We start from the raw sequence: 10,490 nt of genomic DNA on the forward strand, positions 1-10,490 counted from the left end.
GTTAATGTAACATTTGTTGGACTAAGCTTGTAATATTTGGCGCTCATGAGTTTTTAATGTAATGTATAAATGGCTTTGTAATTCATTTCTTTGCGATGCATGAAACTTTTATTGTACATACCGTTTTTGAGCCTTCGGCGAAAAAACACCTTCCCTTCTTTTCATGCTTCGTAAAGAAGAGTTTTTATGCTTCGTGAGAAATCCTCCAATCGTCGCAGAAACATTGATGCTTCGTGAGATATCAGAGTGCTTCATAAAAAAATGCTTCAAACGTCGCCATAACACTGATGCTTCATCAACAATACACTTTTTCCTCCACTTCAGAGCTGATAAATCTGTATCTTTTCAAAACTTATTTTGTGCCTTAGCACAATTTCACTTTTTCGAAGCATTCTCTGAAGGTTAACATTTAACCCCGTCTTGTGCCATTGATGCAACATAATGTATGATGTTATGTTATGCAAATAATGTGATGATGTTATGCTGTGCAAGATGATATTTGTGCCGAAGACACACACACATTCCCACAATGGAATACACAATCTCTTTGCCGTTTATTTTTCGGCTTCACCGCTTATTTTTCGGTGTATCGGCGCTGACTTTTCGCTGTAAGTTCTGCATTCCCTTAGGAATGTCTTTTGAACTTCTTCGCCTTCTATTTCGGTGGTATTCGCGTTGACTTTTCGCGCTTCGCCTTATATTTCAGCGGTATTTGGCTCTGCATTCCCTTTGTAACGACTTTTGAGCAGAAAACTTACACTGCGCTCCTTTAGGAACGACTTTTTGTAGCTTTGGCAAACTTACGCTGCGTTCCGTAGAACGACTTTTTGTAGCTTCGAAGATACTTGTGACTTAGGAACGACTTTTTGTGCCTCGGCGACTTTTTGGACTCCGTAAGTCTGTGGAGAAGATATATTTTCACTATGGCAAAAACAAAGCTATTACAAGGAATTGAAAACGCCAAGAAAACTAAGTTTTCAACAACTGTTCTTTAGTAAAAAAGAGAATGACAATGAATGTAAAAACTGATTCAGGGGTAGGATATGTCTTAGTAGATATGCTTCGACTCTGGCACAGTACTGTTGACTGTGCGAGCTTCGGACTCCTCCCTGAAGTCTCTCTGCTGATGGGTTTGTTGACTCCCTTCTGGCTGTTGACTGCATGAATATGCAGGTTGTAGTGGTGGCGGAGGTGGAGGCTGTGGCCAGGATGCCTGTGGCTGACTAGCCGAAGCAACATACGCCGCAGGATGGTTACCCACATACTCTGGTATGTAGGGTGAGTGATATGGAGCCGTATGCATGACCTGCTTCGGCTCGTTCTGCTGAGCTGCAGCTTCTGCTATTTCCTTCTGTTTCTGAATGGTGACATGGCACATCCTTGTAGTATGGCGCTTGTCCTTACCACAGAATAAGCAATAAATTTTCCTGGGCTGATCCCCAAACCTTCCTCCGAAGCCCCTGGCGCCTCTACCCCTTGGAGCTGGCGGCCGAAGATAGCTTTGTTGCTGCCCCGAAGCTTGCGAGGAATATTGTGGCCTCTATTGCTGACTTCCTCTATCATCATTCTGCGTGGAGTGGATTGATCTGACGTGCCTTGGGTGGATTCTCCCTCCGAAGCCCCTGGTCATCTCAGAGAACCTGTAGGCTTTCTCCGTTCTTTGACGAAAGTCATTATCAGCGCGGATGTATTCATCCATTTTTTGAAGCAATTTCTCCAGGGTCTGAGGAGGTTTCCTGGCAAAGTATTGGGCCATAGGTCCTGGATGAAGCCCCTTAATCATGGCCTCAATGACAATTTCATTGGGCACTGTTGGCGCTTGTGCCCTCAAACGCAAGAAACTTCGGACATACGCTTGGAGGTATTATTCGTGATCTTGCGTGCACTGGAACAAAACTTGAGTGGTAACCAGCTTCGTCTGAAACCCTTGGAAACTGGTGATCAACATGTCCTTCAGCTTCTGCCATGATGTGATTGTTCCTGGCCGAAGAGAGGAGTACCAAGTTTGCACAACATTCTTGACTGCCATGACGAAAGATTTCGCCATGACTGCGGTATTGCCTCCATATGAAGATATGGTTGCTTCGTAGCTCATCAGAAACTGCTTCGGATCTGAGTGTCCGTCATACATAGGGAGCTGGGGTGGCTTGTAAGATGGGGGCCAAGGTGTAGCCTGCAGTTCTGCTGACAGAGGAGAAGATCATCAAAAGCAAAATTTCCATGATGGAAATCCTCATACCATTCATCCTCGTTGAAGAAGCCTTCTTGGTGAAGCTCCCTATGTTGGGGCCTTCGCTCTTGCTCATTTTGAGCGAGATGGCATACTTCTTCAGTAGCTTCGTCAATCTGCCTCTGAAGGTCGGCTAGTCGAGCCATCTTCTCCTTCTTTCTTTGTACTTGTTGATGAAGCATCTCCATGTTTCTGATTTCTTGGTCCAACTCGTCCTCCTGGGGTGTTGGACTAGTGGCCTTCCTCTTCTGGCTTCGGGCCTCTCGAAGAGAAAGGGTCTCCTGGTTCGGGTCGAGCGGCTGCTGAGCAGCAACCCCTATCGCTGAAGCTTTCTTCGGTGGCATGACGAAGGTCAATGCTTGCCGAAGGTGGTCGAAAAGAGTTCACCGGAGGTGGGCGCCAATGTTGGGGACTTGTTCTCAAATGCTATGAGTTAAGAACAAGGCAACACAAAAAATGTTAAATGTTAAAGTCCTTCGTCCTTCAAAGCATTATTTCCCTTGGGATATAATGATTTTCGGACGAAGGTTATGAAGGACATACCTTCATCAGCACAACATATAATAATGAAGAAGGAATCATATGAAGTATAAAAGATAACATAAACAATTATGTATTATTATCAACTCATTTCTACTTTATTATTATGAAAAAATAGAAATGATAGCAAATTACAAATGTACCTTCGGTTTGAAAGAAGGTAAATGTACAAGCGTGACGCAAAAGCAAATGCCAAGTCAGCGTGAACAGTACGGGAACACTGTTCACCTATTTATAGGCACGGGACGCAGCCCATGTAAAATTACAATCATGCCCTTTACATTTGCTAATGACTCTATAGTAATCCATCGAGGTCCGAATAGCCTTTTCCCTTTTAAGTTGGTTCCCCTCTTCTGATATCACACCGAAGGTCCCCTGAGCATAGCTTCGGCTCTGCGCCAACCTTCGCATTCTTCGTACTTCTTCATATTGTGGTTCTGAACCGAATCCGAAGGTACCTGTTCATATATTATACTCCAGAAACGTAGTTAAATCATGTTTTTGAGGACCTTCGGAAGACAAAGGCCCCCAACAGGCACTATATGTCCAGCCTTCAATAGTTCTGCCACCTGCCTCTCTATCTCCTTTTTATGCAAGGGTGAGTACCTATAAGGTCAAGCATTCACTGGCACTGATCCTAGCACAAGAGGAATATGGTGGTCATATGGCCTGACAGGTGGCAAAGCCTTGGGTGACTCAAAGATTTCCTTGAACTCCTCAAGCAATTCACCCAATGGGCCTCTTTCAGGAACCCCCTCCTTCCCTGCCACAGGTTCTAATAAGACAAACACCCACACCTCATTGCCCTTCAACCATTTTTGAACCTTCAGGGCTGAAACCTGGGGCACTTCTGTCACCGCAACTGAATCTCCCTTCAACCAAATCCTTTCTCCTTGATGCTGAAATGGCAACACTTTCTGATCCCAGTCACATTCCATTGGACTTTGAGCTCTTAACCAATCAAACCCAAGTATAGCATCATACACCCCAATCTCCAACACCCTCATGGTAGATACAAAAGTGTGTCCCCTGTCCACCATCTAATATTCTTCACCCTCTTGTCACTTCTCAACACCTCTCCATTGGCCACCTTGACAGAGACAGGAGAACAGGGTTCAGTGGCTAGTTTTAACTTGTCCACCATAACTTGGCTGATGAAACTGGTAGAACTGCTAGAATTTACCAACATCAATTGATTCTGAATCAAGGCTCTAAACCTAATACACTCTGAACTATTAGCTCCACTGATGGCATGAAGAGACAATCTGTGATTCTCCTCTTCTTGTACCTCCTCCTTTTCTATCTGCCCTAGCTGCTCCTCAGACAATACCATCTCCAAATCTTTAGTGGTCAATACATTGAGTTGAGGGATTACTCTTTTTGGACATTTAGCCTGGTGCCCTGGCTCAAACTTCTCACCACAAGTATAGCAGAGTCCATTTATCCTCATGTATTCTTTCACTTGTCTCTCCTTACTCCATGCCCCTTGATCCACTACCTTCTCTTCAGTCCTAACTCCTGTCACTCCCCTACCTCCTTGGTCTATCTTACTATTCCTACCACTATTCTTTACCACAATCTCCTGCTGCACCAGCACCAACCTAATAGCCCTATCAACAGTGGAAGGAATCTGGGACATTACATGACCTTGTATCTCATTCTTCAATACTTTCATAAACTGAGCAACAAAGAATACCTCCCCCAGTTCTGGATTATGTACTGCTGTTTCATATCTAGCCTCCTTAAATTCTTCTACATACTCTTCGACACCCCTTTCTGTTGCATATGCAAAATTCTTCCCATGGCTTTTGGATATTCATCCACACCAAATTTCAGCAACACTAATCTAGAGAAATTTGCAGCCACCTAGCTGCATTTCCCTCCATGTTCATCGAAGCAGTAGCTACCTTCATTGCACCTGGGACCTGATACATGTTGAAGTAGTCCTCACATCGATTCAACCAAATTGCCGGTTCCTTGCCTCCAAACTTGGGGAAAAGCATCTTAGGTACATGCTGTTGCAACTCCCTTCCTCCTTGATCCTGGTTCGGTAATGCCCCTCTTCTACCTCCTATATCCGATGACTCTGGTCCCATTCCAACATCCTCCATCTCTCTTGCCATAGCTTCTAACCTCATCCTAGCAAACGCCTTCCCGTTCTCCTCCACACGCATGGATAGAGTTGTCCTCTCATCGGCAACCTGTTTCACCAAGTCGGTAGTCAATTCTGACTGTCCCAATAGCTAGTGATGCACCTTCTCCATAGCCTCAACTTTCCCTGTCAACCTCTCCAACATCACCATCATCTTTTCCCACCTTGCTTCCCCTTGTTTAGCTTCTGTCGCCATGGCTTCCAACACCAGCCTCGACTGCGGCGAAGGTTTGACAAAGGGCGTCGTGGTGATCACCTCCTCTTCTTCCTACAACCAACCTAACCCCCTTGTGATCACCAACCCACACCGAGGAATGAGAGCTCTGATACCAGGTGTAAGGATCGATGACCCGTGGCTGACGGCGAGCAACCGCAGCGTGAGAAGTTGACCAGCTGGAGAAGAAGACTTCCCAGATACGCTCAGATAAGTTCCAGGTTTTGGTGGAATGTGTTTTTTATTCAAATCGTGTTCTCTTCCAGAAGTAGCTAAAAGTATTTATAGATACTAATCTAGGTCTAATCGCCTGGATCTGTTACACGGCTTAGAATCCTAATAGGCCAGACCAACAGTACTCCTTTCTTAACCCTCTTCCTCTCTAACCGACTTACTCAAAAAAAAAAAAAACTATACCGTACAAGTAGCAATAGCAGAATTATCAGGAGTTGTGACAGGAGGCCGGCAGCCGTGGCCTCACCTGAAGGCTGAGTTGCTCCTGCCGCGTGTCTCCCCTGCATCCGGCGGTGCCCGCGAACGTGCGCGTTGCATCCGGGACGGGGAGCCACTGCAGCCACGCGCCAGCCGTGGGGAACACCACAGGCGAGCACCACAGGACACCCACCAGCGCGCTCGCCATGCCGCATGGACATCGGCATCCACTTCGCGTCGCCGAGAATGCATGCATCGGTTGGGAGAGAGGCTAGTCACTTTCTCCCACTAATACCACATTTGCTTTTCCTGTTTTCTTGAAGGGAAAAAGAGTGGTGAGATCAGCACAACTGATATAGCGTGACTATGCCCCCAAGGTGTTTGCTCAAATGCCAGTAAGGTCAGACACTATCGTGAACGCATTAGGTCTCTTGCTGCTACTGCTATGGTAAACTTGATCTTTTCTCATTGCATCCTTATGGCCTCAACGAGTATTTATTTTTTTTGCAATAGTGCCACAGTGCCACTGGTGTGGAGTACGCTGTATTTTGCAAGGCCCTGAAAGTCTGCGTATTTTAGTCTGCTTGATAGGTTCTTTGATACGCCGTGTAACTGGACAGTGCAGTACGTGCCCAGTCTCAGGATGAGAATAAAAAAAGGAGGAATCAAGTTCATCCTTGAACATTGTCCGAGCTGCTATTCTCAGGTTTGTGCTTGTGTAAATAGTCTTTTATTGTAGCATACATCATTACTTGATCCAGGCGTAATGGGTTAGCTTGATAACTAAAAAATCATATAGTCGTGATTTTGTAAATCAGTGGCAGTTAGAAATTACTTTTCATCAATCATGATGTCGAATACAACCACATCTAAACCTCCCAATGAAATAATGGTCAAAGTACTTTGATAGTTTGTTTGAAACTCCTAATGACATGTTGGTCAAGTTACCTTGATAGTTGAGACAGACATTATTGTGTACTTCGTCAGATGCTTCCCATAAACAGTAAATTTCAGGAAAAACTGTGTCTATTTTTTTTCCTTTTGTCAAGAGTGCAGATTTATGTCTGTAAATAAATACTCTCACATTTTTGTGTTATTGTAGTATTCTCAACTTTTGCTATACCATAGGTTGGTGGTCTTCTTCTCCACCGAAGGTCCTAAAGTCAAAAATACCTTCGGCAAAATGATACAATAGCTTGTCGAAGCTACCTTCAGCCTCGGCTCAGCTCCTCAAGCCGAAGCTCAATAGCTTTGGCCCAGACCTAGCAAAGAAGGAAAAGAACTAGATAGACTTTATTAGTTTTAATTACTTGTAAACAAGTGTTTGGGGGCATGGATGTAATCTTATCCGGGCTACGTCCCATGCCTATAAATAGATGAACAGTGCCCTGTACTGTTAAGGCTGGATTGCAATCGTGCTCGAGTCATTCTCGCTCTTTCACCTTCCGGCAAGCCGAATGTACCATTGTAATATGAATATTATTAAAGTTTATTCATGTTTAATGAAGATAAATAAATCATAAATATATGACGGATATTATCTTGATTCCTCTGTATTCCTTCATCTTATTTATATTCATATCCATGTTTATATTATATTATAGAATGATAAAGGTGTGTCCTTCATGACCTTCGTCTAAAGATCGTCGTATCCAAGAGGAAATAATGCTTAAAAGGACGAAAGTCTTTAACCATTAACAATTGTGTTGTCTTGTTCTTAATTAATAGCATTTGAGAACAAGTGACCAATATTGGCGCCCACCTCCGGTGAACTCACTTCCACATATGTGACGATGGCTTCGCAAAGCAACCAAGCTGTGGCATCTTTAGCTACGAAGCTAGTGCTCCCAATCACATGCGGCTCAAGTTCTAAACCAGCCAACAAGAAACAGAAGAAGGAAGCACATAGAAGGGTACATCATGTTGGAGTGCAAAGACCCTTCATTAAGTCCAAGTGGTCTCATATTCTAATTATCTTCTCTCATGAAGACCTTCAGCTTAAAGATTATCCTCACAACGATGCAATTGTCATATCTTGTGTCATCAAGGGGTTTTTGGTTCATAATGTCTTAGTGGACACAGGCAGTGCAACGGATATCATCTTTGCGAAGGCTTTCAGGCAAATGCAAGAGCCAGATGACAAGATACATGATGCAACACACCCTCTTTGTGGTTTCAGAGGAAGACAGATCGTGGCACTTAGTAAGATAGCAATGTCGGTCACCTTCGGCTACGTTAACAACACAAGGACAGAGCATGTTGTCTTTGATATTGTTGATATGGAGTATCCATACAATGCAATCATTGGTCGAGGGACGCTCAATGGCTTCAAATCAATACTCCACCCAACATACCTTTGCATGAAGATACCTTCGGAACAAGGGTCCATTGCTGTACATGGGAGTCAAGAAGCTGCCAGGAGAGCCGAAGGAAGTTGGACGGATTCGAAGGCTATTCATAATATCGATGAACCCGAAGCTTATCAGCAGTATAAGCATAAAAGATAAAAGGTTGCTTCGGCAGATCAACCAAAGCCTATGCTTTTGTGTGAAGATATAGCCGAGCAAAAAGTGTTGCTGGGATCTCAACTATCTGATGAACAATAAAAGATCTTGCTAAGATTTTTGTTTAACCACAAAGATGTTTTTGCTTAGACAACCAATGATCTCTGTGGTGTCAATAGAAACATCATTGAACACTCACTCAATGTGGACCTGTCCTTCAGACTAAGAAAGCAGAGGCTTCGGAAAATGTCCGATGATAAAGCCGAAGGTGCACGAAATGAAGTGAAAAGACTTCTAAGTGCTAGTGTTATTAGAGAAGTAACAAACCCAGAGTGGTTGGCCAACACTGTCATGGTAAAGAAAGCTAACAGAAAATGGAGAATGTGTATTGACTTTATAGACCTCAACAAGGCATGTCCGAAGGATGAATTCTGTAATACCCAAAATCTTATTTTGTGAAGTTATAAAACAATGTCCGAATAATTTGAGATAAAATAATTTCTATAAATGTTTTTAATCCTTCATAAAACATAACCCTTTAATTTTAATAAATAAAAAAAAACAAAGGTGGAATTATGGGAGAACCTTTAAACTTACATCCAAAATGGTATTTCTCAACAATATGTTTACTTCACATTTGAAATATATATTTCTAAATAACTGAATAAAATATTCCCTACAAATATAACTTGAATATCATGCTGGAGTTTTCACTGTGCATTTAAAAGTTGAACTCAAACCTTGAGTGTGAATTGCAAACTAAATTTGAATTAGGAATAGAAAAGAAAAAAAAGGGAAAATGGACAAACTGGATTCGGGCTGAATTCCCTCCCCCTCAGCCCAACCTGGCTCACATCCATGCGGCCCATGTGCAACCTGCTAGCCCAATTCACATCCCGCACACACACTGTCACCGACTTGTGGGGCCCTGTGGGCGGCCTCACGGCGCTGGCGCGCGTACTGGGACGCCGTCCTCACCTCTCGCCTGGGTGTCTTGAGTGTGGGCCCAGCTTGTCAGGGTCTTCTTCTTCCCCCAACAGGCTTCCGCCATCCGCGCGCTGGTCGGAATCCCCAAGTCTCGCATCCCAGGGACGCCACTTTGTCTTTGCGTGTCTCGCTAAACCGGTGGGCCCCGGTGTCGGCTTCACCTTCGTTGAAACGAACTCCCGCACCCCTCGTCGATCCGCTTGGGGCCACAACCAAAATCCGCATCCGCCGCCGTGAACCGCGGATTTGACCCGCGCATGCCCGGGCTTCTCGGCGACGGATTCTATCAACCGGGGGCATATAAACCCGCCCCTGTGGTCTTCCCGGAACCATTGGCGCGCTGAAGAACAAAGAGCACCGTGAGAGAGAAGCTGGAGAAAAATCCGCCTGGACCTGCGCAGACCGCGTCATGTTCCGCTCGGACTCTGTGGGCATAACCACCTCCGCGCATGCCGCCACCGCCTGTATAAGTTGGCGCGGACTCTTTGCCCCCTCAACCATCCCCATCGACGACCGCACTCCCGGCGCGGAAACCGCGCTGCACGAGCTAAATGCCGCCACCGTCATGAGCGAGGTAGATCGACGATTGGTCCTTGGGGAGGGGATGATCGGAGTCGTGGGCATCTCTTGATGCTGTTTGACGTGTCTCTGGACCTGGCGTACCACTGGGGTGCTTCCAATTGCTCGCCGCAGCTCCATGGCCGCCGCAGATCCGCATGCCCCGTGGGCAGCCAGCTCTGCTGCGCGACGACCGGTAAGGATCCATCCATTGAGTTCGTCATCTCCTCCTCTTGGTGTTGCGCTAGTTCAATGCTTCGGTTGGACACCATGGCACTGGTTCGTCTTGCGTCGGCGAAGTTGCCGCCGTGGGGAGGATCCTGTGCGCCGTCGTAGGTGTCCGTCAGAGAGGAGGATGATGATACATCCTTGGTCGTTGGATCGGGATTCAACGGTGGCGATTAGGTAGAGCGTAACCATTCGCGAGATTAAATCCGAGCCGTACGTTATCCATCCGATGGCCATGGGTAGGTGCTTGGCGTGGTCGGCTTTGAACCGTAGGATAGAGATCTGGCAGCCTCTGTTTAGTACCGGTTGGTGGTCTGATCCGGGCCGTTGGATCTAATCTGGGTGGCTCGTAGCAATAGATACCCCTTCAGCCCGTGTGTTTTACAAAAGAGACCCTGTCGTTTTCTCGATTCAACCCGCGGTCCATACAAGTTCAAAAACCCCTTCAGATCAGTCCTGGCATTTACAGAACACACCCCGAGCTTTCAGTAATTAGTAGCCGCAGCCCAAGAATTAATAAAATAGGTAAAGTTAATAAAGAAAATTGGTTTTTAGTATTCAAATAATTCTAGAAACTTGTTTAAATTCGTAGAAAATCCATATTAAGTCCGAATTGATCCATTCCAGTTTCATTAATTTTGTATT

General features: G+C 45.2%; 1 long non-coding RNA gene across 2 annotated transcripts; it reads left to right on the forward strand.

Annotated features, from left to right (window-relative positions):
• Window positions 1–5,519: 5,519 nt before the first annotated feature.
• Window positions 5,520–7,114, forward strand: LOC103653683 (uncharacterized). 2 transcript variants are annotated; one of them, XR_565640.3, is made up of 3 exons: window positions 5,530–5,968; window positions 6,082–6,274; window positions 6,697–7,114. It is a non-coding gene; the product is annotated as an uncharacterized lncRNA (long non-coding RNA). The 2 variants fall into 2 exon arrangements; XR_002268774.3 differs by having other exon boundaries at window positions 5,520–6,274.
• The last annotated feature ends 3,376 nt before the right edge of the window (window positions 7,115–10,490 follow it).

This window comes from Zea mays, chromosome 4 (genome assembly GCF_902167145.1).
Source record: "Zea mays cultivar B73 chromosome 4, Zm-B73-REFERENCE-NAM-5.0, whole genome shotgun sequence".
Lineage (NCBI taxonomy): Eukaryota > Viridiplantae > Streptophyta > Magnoliopsida > Poales > Poaceae > Zea > Zea mays.